Consider the following 27,048-nt stretch of genomic DNA (forward strand, 5'->3'; position numbering starts at 1 on the left):
AAGACTTTTTAAAACCTCCAATGCATGAGAGAGAAGTGATAAAGGTATTTTACTTCATATTTACCCTAAATTCACTCCGCTCACACTGAGGGGACAGGAAAGAACAGTTCTTTCCCTATACCCGTGTGTTCCTGAGCTACTTGGTTACTTTCCTGAACCCCACTGCTCATCAGCAGAGTGGGGATGTGGTTACCTATCTTACAGGGTGTTTCGATATTATTAAATATTAATTCTATGTGAAGACACCTAGCTCTATGTCTGACATGCATAAATCTCCTTGAACTTGGCATCCATTGCTAGTTTTTATTGAGGTATTCACATGAAAACGTATAAGACAAAATCCTAGTTCTCTAAGATTTTTCTTTCAGTTTGGGCCATGATGCGTATATGCAAGGTGATCCATTTACCATGCAGCATAGAATGACCAGCCCAAACCAGCAAGGCCAATAGAAGTGCCTGAGGTTCAGAGCAGAGACATCATGTAGTCAAAAGAGGCAGGGCTTGAGTTAATGGAAAAAGGAGCCAGACAGGCATGCAGAACGGGAGGCACAAACTCCAGGTTTGGGGTTTCATGTTGCCTCCAATTTGCAGGCTGCAGTTAACTCTTCAGGAACATATCAGTGGAGTCCAAGGTGCAGCATTCAGCCCTAGAAGATGGGAACAACAGATTGGTGAAGTCTGTTTCACAGATGAGAAAACTGAGGCCCAGAGAAAGCCAGGCAGCCACAGCATCAGCTTGGTTTGTCAAAGACCATGAAGCAAAATCTTGCTGGGTTACAGGGGTGAACCTGTCCAAACAGGTGAGGAGTAAAATGAAAGTGTAACGCAGCAGTGACAGTGACCCTCACAGTAAGAACCAGCCCAGTGACAAACTTAACTTTTGTGAAGCATTTATTCATTGTTCCAGGAATAAATCATGAAAAATGCTAAATGTGTAGTGACTCATTAGAATCTTAAAAAAACAAGTAAATGAGAAATTTTTTGCTTTTGTTATCTGCTGTTGTTTTTATATGTGCTATGGGTAGAACCCAGGTAGAGCACACTAGGCAAGTGCTCTACCCCCTAGCTACAGCCCCAACCCATCATCACCATCACCACCACCACCATCATCACCACCACCACCATCATCACCACCACCACCATCATCATCACCATCATCATCACCACCACCACCATCATCATCACCATCATCATCACCACCACCATCATCATCACCATCATCACCACCACCATCATCACCACCACCATCATCACCATCACCATCATCATCACCACCACCACCATCATCATCACCATCATCACCACCACCATCATCATCACCACCACCACCACCATCATCATCACCATCATCATCACCACCACCACCATCATCACCACCACCACCACCATCATCATCACCATCACCATCATCACCACCACCATCATCATCACCACCACCACCACCATCATCATCACCATCATCATCACCACCACCATCACCACCACCATCATCATCACCACCATCATCATCACCATCATCACCATCACCACCACCACCATCATCATCATCACCACCATCACCATCACCACCACCACCACCACCACCATCATCACCACCATCATCACTACCACCACCATCATCATCATTATCACAATCTTATTATTCTTACCGTTTCTCTTTTACAGAGGAAAAACAGAGAAGTGGATGGAGCCAGAAACTTTCCCTAAGGTGCAAATTCAGGTATATCCACAACAAAGCTCTGTCTTTGAAATACATAGAAATTTTATTCTCAACTCCTGAGTCCCACAGAGACCAGCACCTTCTGGAATATTTTAGAAGGGGGCTATAAACAGATCTCTTTCCTCCAGTAAGCTGGTGGCTGCTCAGTGGGAGGCGACAGACAGCAGTGTCTCAGAGCACGTCCAACACCAAAGTCAGTCCTGGCTGTGGCTTGAACAGTGCAACAAAACAGTGGGACTGTCCCCCCATTAATCCGAAAATCGTAACTTTTGTTACAATCATCTCAAACTGGGCTGGGTTTTTACCCTCAGCTTATTTCTCTGGAGCTTGTGGTGAACCAAAACCCCCTTAAATCAAGTTGAAACTTCCCCACTCCATGGGCAAAGTCAGGTCTACATGGCTGGGAATTCCCAAGGCTCGAGGACATCATTTTAGGAATTTGAAAAAGAAAATAGGAAAGCAATATGTGTGTTCAAATCAAAGACAAGAGAAATGAATAAAGAGAAAATGAATCATCGCTAGTTCCCCATCGCACCCTTTTACACCCCAAAGTTAGACAGATTAGCAGCGTGGGGCCTCTCCTTACAAAACATTCACAAATACAAAGGTTCTCTTCAAAAACATCGTAATCTATGCCAAGTGTCAGTAAACTATGGCCTGCAAATTTAATCTGGTCCACTGCCTGCTTTTGTAAATAAAGTTTTATTGGTACATGGCCACTCCTAGTCTTTTGTACACTGTCTGTGCTGCTTTTTGAACTACAATTGCAGAGATAAGTAATCATGACAAAAGCCATGTGACACTCAGAGCCTAAGATATCTACCATTTGGCCCTTTATGGAAAATATATGCCCACCCCTCTCCTATGCACTGTACTTCAACTTGACTTTCCACTTGAGGAAATATCACAGGTGCCCTTTAGGTCACTACATATAGATCGAGCACTCCTTTAAGAGCTGCTTATTCTCTCATAAGATAAATGAACTGCTACGTGTTCTATGACTTCATTATTGATGAACACCTAGGGTGTTTTTAGAGACCGTCCCCCTAGGGTGATGCTATAATACACGTCTGGTTTTTAAATCCTTCAGAAGAAAGTGAAGTAGTGAAGCCACCCACTTCACTAATGACCCTAATCACAAACATGCCACTCCCACCGTGAACTTCTCCAGGAGGCAGTTGTAGAGTTGGCCCTGGGTGTGGTCAGACTACCGAGGGAAGAGAGTTTGTCTCCACCTGGAAGTTCTCATAGATTCACCTGGAAGCTTCCCAGCTCTGCTGTCCTATAGAGCTTTTCCTGAGTCTCTGTTCTCTGTCACCCCCCACCACAGTATCCAGGAGGGCTTTCTGCCACTGACAGGGCAGAAGGTCTCTTGAGACAGAGCAGAAGTTAGGCTCGGGGAAAAGATAACCTTTGCTCCTGAAGATGGAAGGAATATACACACATAACTTGTGCCTGACTTTTCTGGGGGTCACAGACTCCTGACAACTCTAGAGCTTCTCCCACCCCCAAATAAAATGTCTGTTTTTTTGTATAAACTCTGCCTAAGTCAGGATGTGCACAGATGTCACGAAGATGCCGTTGGGCTGCACAGTCCTGGGTAGAAGCCCAGCTCCAGGTGCACGGCCATCATGCTTCCTATGGAGGCTTTCCTGCCCCTCGTCAGAAGTTCAAAGCCCTACATGTGTCTCTGTGATTCATTAATACTTCCCTTCTTCGCACCATTGACCTTGTGCGTGAGGTTCCAAAGGTCTTCCTCAGGCTGGCAGTCACGTGCCCCCTTCTTCCCCGGGCCATCCTGTTTGGGAAATTAAACTCACTTCCGAGCCCTTGGGCCAACGCTCACTGGGCACAGAGCGCCACCATCAATCCCACCAGCAGACACATTTCTTCCTGTCACCCCTCTCACCCTGACCTGCCTTCCTAGCCTCCGGTGCAAGGCACGCTGGAAAGACCCTTTCTCTCTAGCATGTGGCCATCTGGAACAGTCTTCCGGAACATTTCTGAAAGCTGTAAATCTTTGCAAACTGGATTTTCCTTTCTGGCTCCTGCCTGTAAATTTGATGACTCTGTTGTTACTAAATTTTAACAATGCAAGCTTGGCAAAAATGCTACTTAACAAATTGAATGGCCAAGGATTGACTCCTTTGGTGTTTGTGCTGCCCCCTACTGGTTAGAAAACAAGCACTACATACATCAATGGCTGGTCAGTCCCTTCTTGGTCAAAATATTCATAGTTTTAATTTTGTTGACTTTTGATCTCAGTCTTGGAAAGTAATGCTCATCCTGTTATTTACAAAGGCAGAATCCACTGTTGTCTATTTCAATGTCTCATAAAGTCCACTAAAGTGTTCTTATCCTCTGATCCAGTCATTTTTCTTTCCCTGATGAGATGAGACAAGTAAACAAGCAACTATCCTCAGAGATGACCATCTTGTTGCTGCTGGGGATAGCAAAAAATCAGAAGGAGGTAAAATGTCCAGCAATAGGTGCTGTGATGTAGTCACCAGATGAAATAATAGGTTCACCTTAAAAATGATGTTGAAGAATTTTTTGTGATATGAAGAGAAGAGTATAATATATTAAGTAAGCAAGACACAGACCCCCCCCCTCCATGTGGTGTCCCACCCCAACCACATATGCATGGAAATAAGTCTGAAAGCAACACAGCAAAGCTCCATTCGGTCTTCCTAGAATAGTGGGATTAGGCTCTTTTTATATATTCGCACATCTTCCAATGTTCCTGTGAGTATTTGATACATTTAAAACCAAGAAAATCCAGGTGCAGTGGTGGACACTTATACTCCCATGACTGGAAACTAAGGCAAGGGAATCTCAAGTTCAAGCCAGCCTCAGCCACTTAGCGAAACCTTGCCTCAAAATAAAAACAAGAAGGGTCAGGGATGTAGTGCTCAGAGGTACCATGCCCCTGGGTTTAATCCTCCCTACCACAAAGATTAATTCAAAATGAAAGAAAAACATCGCAAAACTTATTTCTGCATGGTGAAAGAGCAAGGCTTTAGAATCAAAGGACTTTTTGATTCTAAACTTTTAGGTTCATTTTGTAAGTAATAGAAGCCTCTCCCAAGTTTGATGGGTGCGGGATTAGCTGCTCTTACACCCCAGGAAGCAAACTTTGGACCAAATCTTTCACCAACATCAACAGTTTTTTTTTAATTTTTTCTGTTTTTTTTTTTTTTTTTTTTTTTTTTTTTTTTAGTGAGCAGGGATAATGTTGGCTTCTGCAGCTTAGATCAACCTCCACCTCGAGTGGAAGAATCTTTAAGGCAGTTGAAACTTTTTAGATGCAGAATTGCAGACCCTGATAGAGAGCTTCAGGCAGCCAAGAGATTTTCTAAATACCTAGAGGGCCACGCAGGGGTCTAGACTTCTTACCTATTTTGTACTCCCAGTGAAGTATCAATAATAAACCAGTTTAACCAATCTACAAATCTTGAATATCACTCACAGATAGCAATTGAGAGCCCCCTTCTAACATCTATTATGCCTATTAGCAAGCTACTAATTTTACCAATGAAAAAACATTTCTGATCTTTAGTTTGTTATTTAGCAAAACATTGGATGTTTCTGGAACATTAAGATCCCTGACATGTTTAAAATGGCCTCTTCTGGAGTCAGGCTTTCCTGAGACAATGCTAGCTGACCATCGTAGGTTAGAATAGGAATTGTCCATGGGTGCGACTTCAAATAGCATTCACAACTCTCTCACAGTCTGTGCTGAGGTGTTTCTAAGTCATTACACACACAACAGCTATAAAGCAAGGAAGACGGTCCTGTCACAGGCAAGCACTCAACAACTATGTGGTTATGAAGTCAGATTAATTTTTAAAAATTACAAAACTTATTTCCACATGGTGACAAAACAAGGCTTTAGAATCAAAGGACTTGGATTCCGGGTAGCTTCATATTTTGAAAGTCGCATTTCCTACACGTACTTCCTTACAGATTTTGAACTAGAATGTCCTCTTTCTTTCCTTCCTCCCTTCCCTCCTTTCTAAACAACTCTACATGTATTTCTGATGGATGTGGCATCCTGAGCCAAGTCAGCCAAGTCACGACCTGGGGGGAATTGTCCTGGGACCCCAGTTGCTTTTGAAGTCATCAGTCCTTCAAGCTGAGTGGTGAATCTTAGTTGTGAGCACCCAGACATTTTAGGAATCCCTTTTGCAAAACCATACTCTCTACTGAAACAGAAAACAGTTCTGCCTTCAACCCAGTACCCTTCTTTCTGAACTCTGTTCTAAAGCTGTTCAGGCCAGTGTCCAGCCCTCAGTCCCTGGTGCATGATTGGCATTAAAGAAAGGAAAAAAAAAAAAAAAAAAAAAAAACTGCAGGATTTTAAAGAGAGACTCTGGGAGAAAACAAGGTGCTGGAATCACCCAATATTAGAGGAAGAATTTATTTTGTTGTGTTATGAATTTATTTTTTTGCATTCCTTCTAGTCATGTGGCCATGTTTAGTGGGGGAAGAGACTAGGGGGTAAAGGGTCTCTAGTCAGAAAACACAGAGGAGAGAGCACCGCATGTCAGACTCTGAGGACAAGAAAGGATGCCCATCCTTACCCCACCCCCTGCCGCCAAGTCTCGCCACCCCTAAGGAATTCCAGAAGGAAGCCTACCTTGGTGTTCTGAGAAGCCTCCATTCAGGGGAGTTTATCAGAGAAATCAAAGCAGAAAGTATGCAGCTCAGATAACAGGGTTGACATTCTTCTCATTCTGCAAAGGACTGATCAGGGCAGAGGACCAGCCACATCTTCCTGAGGTAGGCCTGGTGGTCACTGAGAGCTGCCCGAGACTCGCCTGGCATTTCCTGAAGTAATTTCTTTCTGCTGAACACAGAGCTTCTCCAGGGATGAGAGGATTGTGCTGGAACAACAAGCCCCTCTGTTCTCCTGGGGCAGATGTTTCCCTGTTGACTGTCCCACTGGTTTTCAGCTTTGGAATTCCAGGTTGGTGTTGACAGACTTTTTGTTATTGGGACACATACCTGAGAAAGTCAACTTAGAGAAGGAAAGATTTGTTTCGGCTCATGGTTTCGGCCCACGGTCATTGGCTTCATTGCTCTGGGCCTGAGATGAGGCAGAATATCATGGCAGAAGGGTATGACAGAAGAGAGCTACTCAGCTCATGGCAGCCAGAGCGGAGAAAGAGAGAAGCCAGGGACAGGATATCCCAAGGCCATGTCCCCAAGGACCGACTCCCTCCAACTAGGTTCTCCCTCCTACAGTTTCCACCACCTCCCAGTGACCTATTCATCTTTGAATCCCTCGACAGGTTGATTCGCTGATGAGATCAGAGTTCTCATGATTCAATCTCTTCCCCAAATCCCACATCTGAACATGGCTGCATGGGGTACAAGCCTTCCCACACACGAGCCTTTGGGTCACTTTCCAGATGCAAACCATAACACAGATCAAACCAGCCTACATAATAAGAGCACGGGAATAATAAGAAAAACAGGAGCCATGGTTATGGGAAATTCCCTGAGGACTGGTACCAGCTTAAGCACTGTGCGTTCACTGCCTGTTCCCCCGAGTCTTCTGCATCTTCCCAAGAGCTCTGCCTCTACCCAGGCATTCAGGAACATTCCTGAAGATGTGAAGCAGAGATGGACAGGGAGATAGGGAATCCCAGTGTAGACCACACAGCAGTAAATTAAACCAGTTCCCATTCATGAACTGACTCCTCCTTTGTCATTCCAAATTTCCTTCCTCTTTAGGTGTCTTCCCCTCTTGTGGTTCCCTTCCCCACTCTCAAGTTCTGAGAGCCATTAAACACTCGATCCCACCATGCTAAGTCCACGAGGCCCTCAGCTCAAGGAAAGGCAGCCCGGCCACTTGGCCTCAAGCCCGCCTCGTGGGGAGGGGCGCAGCAGGTTCCAGTCACCACCTGCTCTCATAGACTCTTGAGGACATTCCTGAGAGGCAGAAACTCTGTAATGTCATCCTTCCCATGTTGCACATCACGAAACAGGCTCAGAGACTAACTTCCCTGCTGTCACTTGGCCAGACTCAGACCTCGGAGCTCCAGGGATGTGGGTGGTCTTAATGACTGCTTCCTGTGACCACCCGTCCCAGCGAGCCCCAGAGAGTCCGGGTTCAGCCTGTGTTCTTCACATCGAAGCTCCCTGCTCTGGGATCTTCCAATCACCCTAACTACACTCGAGGGTGGCCCTGTGTGGCATCGGGAGCTCCTGGCACACAGAAGTGCTCAAGGGACAACTTCTGCTCCTAGTGTGGTCTCAGGATGGCCACTGCCCACTGAACCAACCATATTCCTGCTGCCTGTAAATTATGGAGCTTTCCAAGTGAAACTCACGCGAGCACTTGCATAGGAAGAGGGTTCAGTTTCCCGAGGGCATCGGGCAAATAACTCGACCAAATTAATCTCTCCGTGTGTGACAGGTTCCATTTATCACCACACTGTGCACTTGGCAGCCCAGGGGGGCTCAGGCAGGCTGGCGACCACTGTGGACACCAGAATGAGGACCGAGATGCTTGCCTGACCTGGTATCGCAGTCCCACCCGCCTCCCACCCCCCCAGCTCCTCAGAGAGATTCCGGGACTGAGACAGATTACACTTGTTTATGGGCTAATGTTTCAGTGAGGGTTGGATGGAACCCGAATAGAACTAATTAATTTTCTCCATTCCAAGAGAGATAAGGGGAGGCTGTCCCCCACAGCTGGCTCTGAGATGGCCCCAGAGACTCTGCCAAGTGCTCACCCTGCTCCCTAGTGCAAGTTCGCCTTTGTTCAGCACAACAAGGAAAAACAGCCTTTTCCTGCCTGTCTGTTCTTAGCATAGGAAATCAGCTGGGTGGTTTTCTATTTTCAATGGGTCAATTTCAGGCAGCCCAGGGGGCAGGGGCTGGTACCCTTGCTGTTCCCCTCTCCTTTTAGAGCAGGGACACAGACTCCAAGGTCTGCATGGAGAGGTGACAGTGAGGGACGGAAGAGCAAAGGCTCTGACGCCAGGATGCGGGGGTGGGTTCCAGACCTTCCACCATGAATGCAGCTCGGGGTCCTCTTCTGTAGAGTGGGGGAAAGGACAGCCCCTCGTGCAAAGGTGACAGTGGCAAACTAAAAGGCAAGCACTACTTCACAGGAAAAGAAATACAGTCAGTCAACAAATCTCTGAAGAAATGTTCAACGTCTCTAGCAATTAGAGAAAAGCAAACAAAAACTCACTGAGAGTCCATCTCACTCGAGTCAGAATGGCAATGATCAAGAATACAAGCAACAACAGGTGTTGGCGAGGATGTGGGGAGAAAGGCACACTCATACATTGCTGGTGGGACTGCAAATTGGTGCAGCCACTCTGGAAAGCAGTATGAAGATTCCTAAGAAAACCTGGAATGGAACCACCATTTGACCCAGCTGTCCCACTCCTCAGGTTATACCCAAAGGACTTAAAATCAGCATACTACAGTGATGCAGCCACATCAATGTTTATAGCAGCTCAATTCACAATAGTCAAGCTATGGAACCAACCTACATGCCCTTCAACAGACAAATGAATAAAGAAAATATGGTGTATATGCACAATAGAGCATTACTCAGTTGTCAAGAAGAGTGAAATTATGGCATGTGCAGGTAAATGGATGGATCTGGAGACTATCATGCTAAGTGAAATAAGCCAATCCCAAAAAACCAAAGGCCGAATGTTCTCTCTGACATGCAGATGTTAACACACACTAAGGGGTGCGGGGAGAATAGCAGTTCATTGAATTAGACAGAGGGGAAGGAAGGGAAGGAAGGGGTAGGGAAATAGGAAAGACAGTAGAATGAACGGGACACCGCTTTCCTGTGTTCATATGTGAATACACGACCAGTGTAACTACACATCATGTACAACCACAAGAATGGGAAGTTATGCTCCACGCATGCATAATACGTCAAAATACACTCTACTGTCATGTTTATCTAAAAAGAACAAAATTTTAAAGTATTTTTTTAAAAAAAGGCCAAGCACGTAGAACAGTGCTGGACATAGAGTCAAACACATGTACACTCGGTCTTATTGCTATTATTGGCGGCGGCCACTGAAGACAATGAATGCAGCAGCTGCAGGTGTCCGAGCAGTAGGGTGGAGGAGCTGTGCCAACCCACAACATCAGTAGGACTGTGCTCCACCTGAACCTGGCAGCCTGAGCCCGGGGCATGTGGACCCAGCATTTCCAAAGCCTTTGGGGTTTTCAAGAGAAGTCCCAAATCCAGACTCTGTGCAATATCTTCTAATTTTAAGTGCTGACTGTGAATTAAAATACAATGCCGAGCATTGGGCAGGGCTAAGCAAAATGTGCCAGTGACCAGATCCAGCTGGGGACTCAGACTGCAGACTGAGCTCAGTTTCTCCCTCCCATGCCACCTCGGAGATCAAGCTACCCAGCCTGCTTGGGACACAGAGGCAGACAGATTGATTTTTGTCACTCCAAGTGGGATTTATCCATCAAAGGAGAAGGGAGGGGACAAGTGGCAGCTGAGACCCGAAGGGGGACTAATCAGGTGGCAGGGCCCAGGCCAGGGGCACTACCAGGGACAAGGACCTCCTGGCCCAGCAAAGCTTCCCATTGGGTCTGGGTAGCAGGCACAGTCCATGGTGTGGATGGCTATTTTAAATGATGCCAGTAAATCTTTGAATCCTGTGATCAGTCCTGCTTTCCAATTACCATTTTTACATACTGACTAAGAGCCTGAGCTCAGGAATCAAGTTGCCTGGATTGAATTCTGGCTCTACCCTTTACTAGCTGTGTGATGTTGGTCAGGTAACTTCCCTTCTCTGTGCCTCATCTGTAGCTGTAAAAATCCACAGGGCCTGCCTCCTAGCTGTTGAAAGAAAAAAATAAAGTAAGACTAGCAGAGTGCCTAACGCATAGCCAGTACTTAATAAATGTTATGAATATAAGCAATAATCATTTAAATAAATGTCAGCTTTTATTCCTCAATAAAACAACAGAAATTTATGAAGTATTTAATGACAGGTACAAGCGTTAAAACGGGATGCTGTGGGAAATCGGATCTTGAGGTCAGGTCTTGCATCTTAAGTAGCATGAAGTCCCCAACATAGAGGGCAATGCCAGGAGAGAGGCAGGGGACCCATAAATGTTCATTGAGTAAAGGGCTCAGTCCTCAGGGAATCTGGAATGAGGGCAGGACTGGGGGTAAGGCTTAAATGTGTAAAAAATGAACAGTCAAAGGTGCAAGCTGGTCAGGTCATTCAAAGCAGAGCCATCCAAGGCCGGGACACGAGGATCTCAGGGCGCACATCCACGCTCCTCACCCGAAGAGCTCAGCATGGGAGGGAGAAGAAGGGAGAGGCTCTCAGGCTCACTGGGAGCTCAGACAGGGACAAAGGCGTTCCAGGGGACCCAGGGCATGGAGAGGCAGCAGCGAGGTGCCAGGCGTGTTTCAAGAACGGTGAGTAACAAGGGGGACGGAATTCAGTCCAGCAAGCAGGTGAAGGAACCCTTGAGAGCTGACCTGAGTCTTGCTTGAAAAAGGCTTTCAGTGCCAAGCTGTGGTAGAGACCACTAGATATCTCCCCTTCTTCGTTTTTAACAACATATCTAATACATTTGCCCATGGACTGTATTTTTCAGACTCACTAGTGACTAGGTGTGGCCATCTGACAAATGGGACTTAAAGGAAAGTCCTATGTGTAAATTCTGGAATGTGGACACAATGTCTGGACCTTCAGCAGTCATCTGAGACTGTGAGGAAGAACACATAAATTTCCACATATGAATTTTGGGGGAAACCAACACTCAGGCTTATAGCAGTTACAATACACTTCAATAATTTTGGAACGATCGTTGCTTTGTCATTGATCTATCTAAATTGACATGCTTGGGACTTGGGTTGGAACAGAGAAAATACATAAAAACTCAGGAAAATACATAAAAAGGGGGACTCCTAAGTTAGACTGCCTGCTTTCCATATTGACACCATTAATTATAAGCTCGTCACCTTGTCAAGCCACTTGAATCCTCTATTTCTCCATTTCTTCTTCATTCATAAGACAATAGAGATAACTTCCATGCTAAGATTACTGTAAAGATTAAGTTAGGCATGCTACTCATTGAGTTGTGTTTGCTCTGTACCTGTAATGGGCCCCACATCGTGTTAGGTGATGAGGAATCAGTGGTGGGCACACTGTTAAGGGACAGAGGTGCCTCTCTAGTGAGGGAGAAAGACAATAAATGATGAAATGAGCTCCTTCTGCAGTGACGACTGTTATATAGCTTGGGAAAGCAGGCCGTGTGGGTGAATCACTGCTGGCAGGCAAGAGGACTCTACATAGGAAGTAGAGGGACATTTTCCATTATTTGTGACAGCTATAGATTTATAACTTAGAAGAACGCCTATATCTCTTTGACTAACAATCACATTTATTCATTCAACAAACTTTCCTTGAGCCCCTACCAGGCATCTTAGTCATGGAGGGACGACAACAGAGAGCAAAACAGAAAAAGCCCCATTCTGCTGGAGATGGCATTATACATTTTCTTTTTAAGTTAATCTAGTTTTCCTTTGTAAACACGCTTACGTTTGAAAAATGCAATCTGCTGGTTGGTCGGCAGACATGGCCAAATGGTGACGGTGACAAAAGATGAGCCTGTTGCAGGACATGCTGGGCCCAGACTGCTCCTAGTCCCCAGAAGGAAGAGGGTCTACAGCCGCTGCTTCATGCCAACCCCAGGGCCATGTTCCCTCCGTCCTGGACTCAACTCTGCTGTCTCCTTCTTTGACTATCTTTTGAGGCTGACACACAACGAAATCAGAAGATGCCCATCGCAGGATTACAAGCAGGCCTCCTAACAGAAATCACAGAGGCAACGCTCCACGGATCCAAGAAACTTGGAATAAAGAAATATTTAGAAAGTGTTTTTTCACTTTTTTTGATGATATAGTTGGCTGACCATGCGTTGCACTACGGAAAGCCTAGTGTTTTGAATTTACCGATACCCCCCAATTATTCTGTCAAAGTGCCCACATGAGTAGGCATATCATGCCTGCATCTGACATCAATGCCATGTACTTGAGAACAATTTGTAGATCAAAGTCGCCTGGCCTTGGCAGTTCAATGAACAGTGGACAGTGTCCCAATGTGTGGCTGCCCTCCCCCAAGCCAGTTCCCATCCTGAGTGGCTCCGACTCCCCCCACAGGGAAATAGGAGTTGAAGAACTGTGTGGTGACTTTTATCTCCATAAATTCATTTCACATTACCCACCCCAACACTCAAGCTGACTCCCTTTCTAAAAAGGCTGAAAAAAATCTCTCTCTCTCTTTCTCACTACTGGGGATTGAACCCAGAGACATTCTACCACTAATATACCCAGCCCTTTTTTTTTTTATTATTTTTAAATTTTGAAACAGGCTCTAGAGAGGTTGCCCAGGCTGACCTCAAACTTTTGATCCTCCTGCCTCAGCCTCCAGAGTAACCGGCATTACTTTGAGAACCATGCCTGGCTCTCCAATGGGTAATATTTATGCAAAGATCTCTGCTCAGTGCACAGAGGGTGACTTCAATGGACATTCAGAGTGGAAGTCAAATGATCAAGTGAAATCCCAGGAAGCATTTTTAAAAAGTCACCTAAGGAAGGCCCTCAGTGAGTGAAGTGTTCTGCAGCCAGGGCGCGGGGATCTGGGGGCTGCTCCCTGGCAACCTCAGTTCAAGGAGCAGCGCTGTGCACAGCTCGCTTGCTCCCTGGCTCAACAAAGGCTCCTTTAGCCCCCGCTGCCCAGGGCGGTTCTGAGTTAGACTCTGGAATACAAAGGTGGAGGAGGAGATGCGAACCATCTAGCGTGTGAGAAAGCTATTAGTCAAACTGTCATTACATACTGACGGGAGTGCCACGCAGGAAAGGTAAATCTAAAACAAAACAAGGAAAGGGATCTGACTCAAGCTGGAGTCAGGATGACCTGAGAGCTGAAGGACAGAGGGGTTGACGGGCAGAAGGGAGGGGACAGCATTCCAAGCAGAGGGAAGCAGTCAGTAAGCCCCTGCTGGTCTGCCAGGGAGCTAAGGGCAGTAAATGCAGGCTATGGAGCAGCGGAGGGAACGGAGGCCAGATTGGGCAGATTTGGGGAGCAACTGAAAACCACAGAAGAGCTTTGAGCAGAGAAAACAATATAATCAGATGCTTATTTTGAAAACAAGATGCAAGTGGCAGATAAATCCCTATCTTCTTCCGTAGTCATGAAATCCCCCCCACCCCGCCCACGGGGACCATCCAGGAAAAGGACTACATTTCCCAGACCCCTTTGCAACTAGGCGGCTCCTGACTAAATCATGACCAATGGCACGTAAGCAGATTTGCCAGTGGGCGGGGCTTCTAAGGCCTCTTTAAAGAGGGAGCTAACCATCAGGAAGAAAGTAGGCCTGGAGGACCACAAGGGAGAAAGGATCCTGGATCCTGACTTGTGGGATGCCTTGCCAATCCCGAGCCACTTCAGATATTTAATTTCTTTTTATTGTATTCATACATAGTTGCATGGATGAACCACTGTTTGTTCAATACACTCACCAGAGGATGGACATTGGGGTTATGTGCTGTTTGACCCTATTGTGAACAAAGCAGCTGTGAACACTGATGTACATACATTTGGGGCAGACGTATGTTTTATTTTTCTGGGTAAATACCTGAGAGTGAACCGGCGCAGTCATTTGATCTCATAGAACAACATACACACGTGTCTGTCGAACAACTTAAGAATTTCCATTCCCACAGGCACTGAACAAGAGAGCCAGTTGCATCACATCCTCAACCCCTAAATGGTGTCTTCAGTTTTTTGAATTTCAAATATTTTAATGGGCTCTCAGTTAGCTACCTACCTTTTTATATGGGGGAGGTGGAGAGCCTTAATTGTGTTTAAGCCTTGCTGTTTTGGATTTTCCATCACTCCCAGACAACGCTGATCATCCTAAATAATGAAAACAAGACCAGAAGGAAGAAGACCTGTTAGGAGACTCCAGTGGTTCCCAGGAGAGGTGATGCTGGACTGTAGAGGGGAGAGAAGTGGAAGGCAGAGAAATGGATAGACAGGCGAGGTATTGGGAGCTAAGGGATTTGGAGTTTGGCAATGGATTAGGCATGGAGGGTTAAGAAAATTACTCAGGTCACAGAGCAGAGGAGTCGGCCTCAGATCCATGCCTCCTCAGAGCTGGTAAAGACCCCCCAATCCCTGTTGTTTGCCCCCAGGATGCCAGAGTCACATGTAGAACTAGAAACCGACCCAGTTTTGGCCCTGGTGAACCTATGGTTTGGACGGTGCAGTTGCCGGTGTCCGAGGAGGATGAGCAAATGCTGAGGATTTCTTTTAATAATATTGTTTCTAGTTTTATTACTACTCATGAAATGATTGTTATCCTCTTTTAATTTTAATTGTAGGTGCGAGCTTCAGAATGAAAGCACTTAAATAAGAATGAGTCCACCTAAAGCCAAAAATTAAATTAAAGGTTTTAGGTGGAACTGAACAGACACTTCGCAGAAGAAATACAATTGATCAACAAACACACGAAAAAATGTTCATCGTCTCCAGCAATTAGAAAAATGCAAATCAAAACTACTCTAAGATTTCATCTCACTCCAGTCAGAATGGCAATTATCAGGAAAGCAAGCAACAATAAATGTTGGTGAGGATGTGGGGGAAAAGGCACACTCATACATTGCCAGTGGGAATGCAAATTGGTGCAGCCACTCTGGGAAACAGTATGGAGATTCCTCGAAACGTAGGAATGGAACCACCATTTGACCCAGTTATCCCACTCCTCAGGTTATACCCAAAGGATTTAAAATCAGCATACTATAGTGATGCAGCCACATCAATGTTTATAGCAGCTCAGTTCACAATAGCCAAACTATGAAACCTACTTAGATGCCCCTCAACAGAAGAATGGATAAAAAAGTGATATATGTGTATATATATATATATATATATATATATATATATATATATATATATGATGGAATATTAGTTATCAAGAAGAATGAAAATTATGGCATTTGCCGGTAAATGAATGGAGCTGGAGGATATCATGCAAAGCGAAATAAGCCAGTCCCAAAAAACCAAAGGCCTGAATATTTTCTCTGATATGCAGATGCTAATTCACAATGGGGAGAGGCTAGGGAAGAATAGAGTTACTTTAGATTAGATAGACGGGAGTGAAGGGAGGGGAGGGGGTATGAGGATAGGAAGGATTGTAGAATGAATCAGACATTATTACCCCATGTACATATATAACTATATGACCGGTGGGATTCTACACCATGTATACCTAGAAGAATGAGAAATTATACTCCATTACATATGATGTAACAAAGTGCATTCTCCTGTCATGTATAATTAAAACAAATTTAAATTTTTTTAAAAAAATTTATAAAGGCTTTAGGTGAATGGTTTCTATCTCATTCTCAAAGCAACCCTGTTTTCTTGCATTTTATAGATAAGGAAACTAAGACTCAGAGAGATTAAGTAACTTGCCCAAGGTCACACAGCTTGTAAGAAGTGATATTTCTTATATTTTGGAACTTCTCTTCCAAAATGGAGAATTATGAAAAGTGATCTGTTGGAATTACCATGAGAAGGAAGCATACAAGAAGACCATTCATGAACCCAAACACAGGCTCAACGATGGCAAATTTTTTTGAATGTTTTAGATCTTTAATATTCTTGTACATGTTGCATTCTCTACCACCAATTATCCATACTTGTTTTTATAAATAAATCCTACCTACAAGGATTAAAACTGGACAGCCTAGAAAGGATCAGGGGGATCCTCTGGCTGTCCACACCCATTTGCAAAACAATTTCGTAGGAGGAAGAACCTGCAGTCACGAGGGACTAGGATGCAAGCCCAGCACTCCACTTCCTAGCTTTGTGACTTCATGTAAATTCCTTAGCGTTGCCAATTCTTAGTTTCCCAACCTATAAAATTACAAATTAAAAAAAAAAAAAAAACTTTGTTGGATTGATGAGTAAGAATGAAGAGAGTCGGGTGAGGTGACACACACCTGTAATCCCAGCGAGTCAGGAGGCTGAGACCGGAGGATCATAAGTTCAAAGCCAGCCTCGAAAATTTAGCAAGGCCCTAAACAATTTAGCAAGATCTTATCTCAAAATAAATCATAAAAAGGGTTAAACATGTGGCTCAGTGGTTATGTACCCCCTGTGTTCAATCCTCAGGATCAAAAGAGCCAGAGAGAGAGAGAGAGAGAGAGAGAGAGAGAGAGAGAGAGAGAGAGAGAACGAGGATGAATATGGAGAGAAAGGTAATGGGAACCACAATATATAACACTTTTAAGACTCTTTTTTCTGAAATCTCTTATCTGCCCCAAATAAGAACCTCTCAGAAGAATTCAACCATCAGAATCTCCTCCCGAGAGTCTTGCAATCAAGGAAGATTCCCTCTTATCACCAGGGATGGCACTAGGTTAAGAAATCCTCCAGACATGTACTGTCATAAAACCCCCCTATCTCCCTTCTGTTCTCAGAGGGGCCTGTTACCTTTGCTAACAGTCATTCATTCCCTAACAGGTGCTCTTCTTCCCCTCCTCCTTGCACTGTTAAGAGGGCACAGATGTCCTGTGATGGTTAATTTTATGTATCAACTTGGTTGGGTCACAAGGTGCAAAGATACCTGCCTAAACATGATTTCTGGGTGTACCTGTGTGTTTTCAGATGAGATTAACATTGGAATAGATCTTGTCCCTGAGGTGGGTGGATATCATTCAATCCACCAAGGGCCTGAACAGAACAAAACCTGAAAGAAAGATAAGTTTTCCTTTCCTTGGCTGGGATTTCCACCATTGGCTACCCTGGCGCTCTGATTGCGATGTTTTTGTTCCCTCCAAAATTCATGATGAAAATCAGTCACCAGTGTGGTGGTCATAAGTGGTGGAGTCTTTAGGAAGTGGTTTGGCCATGAGGGCTTCACTCCGATGGATGGGATTAGAGACCTTATAAGATGACCCTTCATTCCCTTTCTCCAGGTGAGAACAAAGCACTAAGGCGCCATCTTGGAAGCAAAGACAGGCCCTTACCAGTCACTGAACCTGCTGATGCCTTGATTTTGGACTTTCCAACCTCCACAACTGTGAGGAAATAAACTTCTGTTGTTTATAAATTACCTGATCTCAGGTATTTTAGTGTAGCAGCAGGAAGGAACTAAGACACCTGGTTCTTGGGCTTTGGGACTCACCCTAAATTGCACCTCTGGTTTTTCTGGGTTACCAACTTCCGGACAGCAGACCATGGGACTTTTCAGCCTCCATGATCACAGGAGCCAATTACTCAAAATAAATATATCTTATCCACCTCAATGCCTAAAACCATATCCTATTGCCTCTGTTCTTTGGAGAGTCCCAACTAACAACAAGCCCCAAGAACTAACCACCTCCTTGAGTCACATTTTTCTGTGAACTCTTACCTATGCACTTGAATAAAAATCTCTTTTATTTTACTAAGCTCTTGTCAGTTCAGCTCATGGATTAATTCATGTGCTAAGCTAAGACTGAATGAAGTTATTATACGTTTTTCAAATTGGTTTTAATATCAGAAGCATTTCAGTGAAAGACTGAGCTTGGCATTCTCTCTCTGAAAATGATAAAGTTTCTTGGACTATCAGCCTGCTCTTAATAGGAGATTGTAAATGGTTTCTCTTTACCTTTTGAATAATCTTCCCAGGAACCAAAGATTCTGTGTCTTCAGGGAGTAGTTTTCATGTCTTTTTATTTAATAGAACCAAGTCTTCTTTTAAGAAACAGTGACCAATGACCCTATCTAATGAAGGACTCACTCCCTTTTGACAACTACTCTAAATCAAATTCTAAATGAAGTCTTCTTAGCCTCAAACTGAATTCGAGATTCAGAAGTCTCCTGAAAAATCTCTAAGGATTTATTCCATCACCTTCCCAAAAGAGGGATGTTAAGTTAATGAGGTGTATTTGCTATTCTAAGTTGCACAGGAAGCATTGTCAAATGGGAAGAGATTCTTAACCTTCCCTATATTTGTCTGGGTTTATGTTATATTAAGTATTTCAGAAATTATAGAAAGTTCCTAGAAATCTGTCAGTGCTCTTGCTGTCCTGGTATGTCATAATTTTGTTTATTATCTTTAAAAGTCATGTGTGTCACAGAAACGACCAAATTTCCTGCTTCTTTATCTTATAATGAACTCTCATGATATCTTTAACCATGGATGGGTTTAATCCTTTGGTCATTCAGAGATTATCTTTTTATTCTGATGCCCTCTGAAGGCTCTTGGAATCACCCGGAGGCCAACAAGAAACCCATGGCAGGGACTATGACAGGCACGCAGAAGTACAGGCTCCTGGTGACATTGCCTAAGACACTTTAAGATCCAACCAGCAGATTGAGGTAGGATTTCCAGAAGTCGATGTGTTCATAAAACTGCTAACCCAAGACGAAGGCAGAACAAAAATTAATTCCATGGGTCTAAATGAACATATGAAGAATGACCACAATTTTATGACCTTTTTGTTTAGAGCACTGTTGGTTCTTGGATGTTGGTTTGGTGGATGTAAGGAAACTCCTTCTCTGTTTTCTTAAGCTATTACTTATAGCAGCTTAATAGTTTATATTTCTGGGCTGGGGATATAGCTCAGTTGGTAGAGTGCTTGCCTTGCAAGCACAAGGCCCTGGGTTCAATCCCCAGCACCGCAAAAAAAAAAAAAAAAAAAAATAGTTTATATTTCTGTAAACAGAACTAAGATCTGCATCTTTTTCCCCCTATTTGATCCCTCCAGAATTCAGAGACTTACTGAGTATTCTTATTTCATGGCAATATAGTTATTTGCATAAGTTTAATAATAATTTGTTCTCCTTCCAAGAGAACATAATTGGAAACATCTGTTGTATTAGCACAGCTTTAACTGCGTTGTCATAGTTGAGGATGATTGCAGGGAGTCAAATATGACCACTTTTAAGGAACTGAGATTTTGGAGTCAATGCTTACAAACCCCTCTTGAAAAATTATCCTGGTCCCTACATTACAGGGTTCTCAGCCTTCCAACTTCTGGGAAGTTAAAAAAAACATAAACTTATTTTGAAGACCTCAAGAAGAGAAGAATTCACCTAAATCTACAGATAATTACAAGGTAAGGCTGAAGGCAAGTTCTGGGCTTTGGCTTCCTAGCCTCAAGAGGCTCTTAAAAGTCCTGAATTTCCGGTAAAAGCAAACTTTAAAAGACTTGTGTGGACAATTACCATTTTGCTGCACTTATGCAAATTTAATGAGGCTAGACTTACTTTGATTGTCTTGGATCAAAATGGGAACAATTGTAGAGAGAAATGTTCAATGGAAAACTCACCTTGCATATTATCAGACTCTAGTCCTGTGCGTTGCCTGTGAGCGATTCTGGACTCTTTGTAAAGGGGATCTTGCCATCTTGCCTAGTTTGTCAGTAACTAATGTTTCCATTTTCCTCCCACTACTGAGGACTAGATCTGCCCTTTCCCCAAACCCTGGAAGCTGAAGCTGTACAACTTCATATAACTTCAAAGGATTTATCACAACAGTTCGAGCCATTCAGAAAGTTCACCAGAATACCTCATCTCCTGTGCTCTGCTCCAGGAAATAACCGTTCCTGTGACATTACCACTACCGTCCTCACTCCATCATCTAAGGACACTTCGAGTCCAATGTGTAGAAATCTTCTGAGTGGTTGCACTCTGGACTTTAGAAAAATGGTTTTATAGTCTGCTCCAACCATTCATCTTTCTTTTTCTTTGGCTTCCACAGAATGCCCTTCATTGCAGGCCTGATTTCTTGCACCACGTAAAGGGTGACTGCAGGGACTCTGCTGCTCCCACCTGCACTACTGCCTCCTGTGCAACTGGTCTGACCTTTCCCAAGACAGGGAGACGCATTCCATGAGATATGGAGCAATCAGGAGCAATCGCATAACTTAGATCCTTATCTGTAAAACTTCCAGGCGAGTTTCAGATGAGTCAAATGAAGAGGGTGAAAATATACCACTATGAAGAGTCTTTCTTCCTGAATCCCCCTTACCTACCTAAAAACCGAGCTTCCCAAAGGAGCTCAGTGCTCATAAATCCCCTCCCCGGGAATTTTGCAACCACAGGAGATTAACTCCTATCCCTGGAGATGTGAACTTGGCATTGGGAGAAGAAATTACCTAAAGGACATTGTCACAAACTATTGGACCTCCCATCTATACTCCCAAGGGTCCATTTATCTTTCCTAAAAGTCATTTGCCACTAAGTCCCCTTCTCTCCTCTTCTTCCCCTATTATGGTGTTATACAAGCCCCAAATTCTGTTTCTTTGAGTCACATTTCTCTGTGAGCTAAGTAAACATGGAGTGAAATCTCTTTCCCCCTCCGAAGGCTCCTAGCACTTTGTACTTCGTCTCCCACGGGCCTCAGAAGAATCCACCCAGATGCAATAACAGGGTTGTATTTTTATTGCCCCTAACTGGGCAAGGTTTGAACAACCACTTATCCTGACATTTCATTAGGCCCTTAAGAATGGTTTGGATTCTTTAAATAGTCATGATCTTTGCAGAGGCCATTTAAAAGTTGCTTTAAGAGCTTAGCAACTTTAATCAAAACAATCTAATGGACCCTCTGGGTGTGTGGGGGGCGGTGCTGGAAAGAGGGAGAACAGGTTAAGGGCACCATGAGGGTTCAGTCATCCACATGAGGAACATGGGCCCTTCTATAGGACAAACAGCTGACTCAGGGTCCGCAAATAAATAGAACGGTTGAGGAGGAGGAGCAGAGAGAAGGGAGGGAGGGGAACTGAAAGAGAGAGGAGGCAGGTCAGAGGCAGTGTTCATTTGGGTCTTGAGTCCAGTAAAGCAAGTGGTAAAACTTTTTGGAGAAAAATTGGGAAAATTAAATATAGACTGGGTATTCGAAGATTCCATTAGGACTGAATCATGAATTGATGTCAGTTTGTATGTGATTGTGATAGTGTGTGTGTGTGTGTGTGTGTGTGTGTGCTTGTCCATTTTTATTGGAGACACACACTGAAGTATTTATGGGTGAAAAACTATAACATTTGTAATTGGCCTTAAATGGACTAGAAAAGAAAATAATGGTGTATTTTGGTGGAGGGGAGATGGGAGTTAAACAAGAACAAAAAATGTGGGCTGGGGTGGTAGCTCAGTGGTTGGGCACTTGCCTCACACACATGAGGCCGTGGGTTCGATCCTCAGCACCACGTAAAAATAAAAAATAAAATAAAGGTATCGTGTCCATCTAGAACTGAAAATATTTTTAAGAAAACAAAAATGTTGATAATTATTAAAGTTGGATGATAGATATGTGGGTATTCATAATACTATCTAATTTTGCATATTTGAGAGGTTAACTAAGGAAAAAGTAAAATAAAAAGGCAGATATTCTTGCCATAGTTTGGGAAGAAATTTGAAATATACATCAAAAGTAAAAAAATGTTTACCTCTTAATTTAAAAAAAAGGGAAAGAAACCTGGCATTTTCACAAACCTCAACAATTGATTCACAGGAATCTACCCTAGGACCTGGACATGTGTAAAGACAAATGACTATTTACTCGAGAGAGAGGGTTATGTTGTCAAGACGTGAAAAGCAATCATTAAAACCTTTAGAAACTTCTTTAACTTATGGTGAAGGAATATGGAGTGTATCATGCCAACACAGAAAATGGTGTTGTTGAAGAATATTAACCAATACTTTTTTTTAACAATATATATTTTGTAAAAATTGTATACAAAAGGTAAAAAAAAAGAGTTACCAAGTAATTGGTACACTATAATCAGACTTTTATTAACATGAAAAGAGAATAGAGTTATTTGACTAAAAGAAAACAGGAAGATGTATCTCAAAAGTCAACAGTGGTTTTCTCTAGTAGAATATGGATGGCTTATTTTCTACTTTTTAGTTTTCTGCATTATCTACAATTCTAAAAAGTATGCATTTGTTTCAGATGCATTTAAGAAGAATAAATTAAAATTATTGATATTAAATACCGTGTTTTACAAACTCAGAAAGTACTGGTTTCCCCTAGAATTTTCCAGTCCCGTAATGACTCCCCTAAGGCATAATCATTTTTAAGAGCCTAACTTAGAATTTTACATATGTCCAAACCAGAGACTGCAACTCCCAGCCTAGAGATACGGGGTGTTTCCAGCATCTCACAGGGTTTTCACTCACCCACCTTTCACTGCCTGCTCCCCAGTTTGACAGGCGTAAATATTGACAAGGCTGTGCTCTTCTGGAACATCAGATATGTGGAATTGTGCAATATATGCTTTGTGTCTGCCTTCTGTAACCCAACACAAGGTCTGTGATTCATCTATATTCTTGCGCATTCCAATGATTCGCTTTTTTCTATTAACTATAGAGAAGTCTTATGTAAATATATAATAATTTATTTATCCACTACTTGTTGCTGGAGCATTTGAGCTGTTCCAAGTTATCGATTATTAGTAATAATTCTTCTGAACTGTTTTAAGTCTTTTGGTGGACATATACACTTGTGTCTCTTGGGTCTATAACTAATAGTGAAATAATTGGTTAACTTTATAATAACTATCACATGGACTTCCAAAGTACTATTTTTTAATACTCAATAGCATACAAGACTTTCAGATGCTGTGCATCCTTGCCAATACACAGTATTGTACTTCAGCCTCAATAATTTTTAGCAGACATTCTCCAAATGCTTAACATATTTGTAGCTGATCATACTGGATAAACCAGGATTCTTTGAATTACAAATGTTGGAAATCCAGGTCAAAATAATGTCAGCAAAAGCAGGAACTATGGGTTCATTACACTAGGAAGGCTTGGAGAAATGTTGGCGCTTCCCAACTTTCTCATGTTCTGGCAGAGAGAAAATGGTTTGTGTAAGAGTCCACAGGGGGATCTCAAATGGTCGCGACTGGAGGCAGGTTTCCCACCCCAGCCCAGACTGGCTGCCAAGCTGGAGGAACTGGTTTCTCAGGAAAATGAATTTCCATTGGTGCCCTGGTTAGAAAGCTCTGAGATAGGTAACAGGTGGCACAGAAAGGGATTGCTATGGGAACCAGGCCAATAGATTAGAACTGGGGTTCTGCAGTACCAGAACTACTCACTTCCTACTGGTTCACCTCTCATCTCTTTTTATCTCTTGTTTTGTCCCTACCCCTTCACAGAGAGCCACCCCAAATCCTTAGCCACTGCCAACTTCATATTCAAAGAATGGCAAGTGTATGAGTATCTGAGAGCTTCTGTAACAAATACCAGAGACTGGGTGGCTTAAAAAAATAAAAAAACATATTTAGTCTCTAATTCTCGAGGTTAGAAGTCTGAAGTCAAGTTGTCCACAGGAACATGCAGTCTGAAGGTTCTAGGAGAGACTCTAACCCATGTTTTTCTCTTAGCTTCTGGTGTTGCCAGCAAACCTTGCTGTTCCTTAGCATTTAGGCTTCACTTGGCTTATAGTATCACATCAATCAATCTCTGCTTCCATCCTTACATGGCATCTTCCTCAGGTGTCTCTATGTCCCTTTGCAACTTCTTATAAAGATGCTAGTCATATTAGAATAGGGCCCATCTTAATTGTGTTAGTCAGGTTTGCAATACTATAATGAAATACCTTGAGCAATAAACTTATAAAGAGAAAAGGTTTATTCTGGTTCACATTCTGGAGGTTCCAGTTCAAGATGAGCCATCCTGACATTTTTGGGCCCCTGCAGAAGGTATTTGTGGCAATATGTGGCAGAACAAACTGCTTAGATCAAAGTCAGGAAAGAGAGAAGAGAACAGGAGAGGAAAAGACCAGGGTCCCACAATCCCCTTTGAGAACATACCCACAATGACCTAAGGACCTCACACTAGGTTCCACCTACTAAAAGGTCCCACTGTCTCTCAACAGTACCATCCTGGAGACCAAGCCTTCCCCACATGGACTTTTAGGAGACACTATCTATATTCAAACCATAGCACAAGATACGTATGAGCTCATCTTAAAGAGATGATATCTGCAAAGACCCTACTTTCAGATGAGGTCATATACACAGGTACAAAGGATTAGAATTTCAACATATCTTAGGAGAACACAATTTAACTTACAACAGGAAGGTTACTCTTCCTCTCCAATTCCTGACACTAGACAAGGTCTGACTCTGGTCATGTATCCAGTCCTTTAACTTATTACCATGTCCCAAAGATGGTTAGGTTGGGTCACACCATCCATCCTATTGTGAAGCTAGAGGAGAAGTGAGTGGCAGTGAGCAATATTTTGACTGACACATATTCAAAAATCACATGGAGTAGAGAAGGAATTCCCCAAAGGAACCAAAAGTCGTATAACCAGAGTAAGCTAAGCAGACAAAAATAGCATCTGCCACAGTTCATTCTAATCCATAGTTAAATTATTCAGTTTTCTTGTGTTATATTTATTATGAACTCATTTCCAGGGTGCACCAAGAATTTATGTTGGGTATAATTGTGTGGATATTTTTTTAAAAATATTTTTAAGTTGTATATGGACACAGTACCTTTATTTTATTTATCAATCATTATGTGATGCTGAGGATCAAACCCAGGGCATCACACATACTAGGCAAGCACTCTACCACTGAACTACAACCCCAGCCCTAACTGTGTGGATATTTTTTTTTTATTGTAAACAAATGGGATACATGTTGTTTCTCTGTTCTGTGTGGATATTTTAATGAGATTTTTTAAAAATTAGACACCCCAAATTACTGGCAACTTTACAACCTTTCTGGGATAAAAACTGTCAGGCCTGTGCAAGATTTCCTGTCTGCTAAGAGAATCTCATCAATATTGCCTTCATCTCTGCATGAAAGGCAGTGTAGGTACATTTCAAAGAATGTTTTTGGAACCATTATAAACTTAGATATGATTCAAATCATTACAAATAGTTACTCTGAGGAGTAGGCTTGGTGGCTGGGGACTGCTAAGGGTGCACCATGTCCCCTCAAAATTCCTGGGTTGAAGCCCCAGGCCCCCGGTACCTCAGAAAGTGACTATATTTGAAGATAGGTCTTTCAAGAGGTAATTAAGATAAAATGTAGTCGTGTTGGAGGGCCTGGCCCTTGCCCAATGTGACTGGTGTTCTTACAAAAAGAAACCAGGACAAAGACAGGCCCAGACCAGCTGAGGACAGAGAGAGAAGAAGCCTGTCCAGGAGCCAAGGAGAGATGCCCCAGAAGAAACCCACCTGCTGACACACTGATCTTGAACTTCTAGAGCCAGAATTGTGAGGAAATGAACTTCTGTTGTTTAAGCATCCCGTCGGTGGCTTCAACACTTCTTTGTGTCAGGCTGAGCAGACGAATACAGGGACTTAGAAGCAACACAGGATTAAAGCAGAGGTGTTGGATTTAAGTGATGCCCTGCTGCCCCTGCCCAGGCACGGGCTGTTCCCTCGGGGGCAGCCTCCCTGCATTTGGGGCTGGCCACATGGACCTTCAGCCCGCTTCAGAGGTGGGTCCAGATTAGTCGACGCACATGAGTGAGGCCCAGCCTCTGTGGGCATAAGTGTTTCCAGGAACAGGTTCATGAACTAATCTGGGTGAGTGAGACTTGGAAACACATTTGCTCAAGGCTTCTGGGAAAGAAACTTCCCTGCTCTTCTGAGAAAACCACTCAGAGAGACCTCTTCCTCTTTATAGGATGTGGAAGGGGAAGTAGGTAGCCCTGGGTCTACTAGCAATTATCCTTGGCCATGGGTTGAGATAGCATAACCAAGAAATGGTCTCACAGAAAGCAGAGTGTGGAGAGAGGAAGACAATCTTTGAGGGCATTATTGAGTGTGTATTAAATTTAGATCTTTGCAGTTTTGTGGGCAAAGAAACACCTTTTCTTACTTCAATTTGGTACTATAACTAAAACATCCTACTGTAGTCATTCAAAATTCAAATCTTTTTAAAAACATATACATGATATTTTATAATTTTAGAAAAACAACTAAAAGCAAACAATAGCATGAAAGACCAAGGATTTATTTTGAAAAATCCCATAGTAAGAACATTAAAAAAAAAAATAGAAGGAACCCTGTATGGAGCCTCTTCTAGAAACCAAATAAAATCATTACAAGCAGTTACACTGCACAGTTTTTCTTTACACAGTATTGTATGACAGGCTCTGTACTAAGCGTGTTATATTCAGTACCTCATTTAATCCATACAACCATTCCATGAAGAGACAATCTGTAAATATTCCATTTTACAGAGGAGGAAACAAAGATTCCAAGAGTTTAAATAATCTGTTCAGTGTTGCACAGCATGAAAAGGGCTAAATGAAGGCTGAGTCCTGTTCATGTTGGTC

At 43.1% G+C, this 27,048-nt stretch overlaps 1 long non-coding RNA gene across 1 annotated transcript; it reads right to left on the reverse strand.

Moving 5' to 3' along the window:
- Positions 1-390: 390 nt before the first annotated feature.
- LOC124960353 (uncharacterized) lies at positions 391-26,171 on the reverse strand. Its single transcript, XR_007104064.1, has 3 exons — positions 25,940-26,171; positions 14,576-14,664; positions 391-647 (listed from the first exon to the last, which is right to left on the reverse strand). It is a non-coding gene; the product is annotated as an uncharacterized LOC124960353 (long non-coding RNA).
- Between the last annotated feature and the right edge of the window lie 877 nt (positions 26,172-27,048).

The sequence above is a fragment of the Sciurus carolinensis genome, chromosome 11 (assembly GCF_902686445.1).
Source record: "Sciurus carolinensis chromosome 11, mSciCar1.2, whole genome shotgun sequence".
NCBI lineage: Eukaryota > Metazoa > Chordata > Mammalia > Rodentia > Sciuridae > Sciurus > Sciurus carolinensis.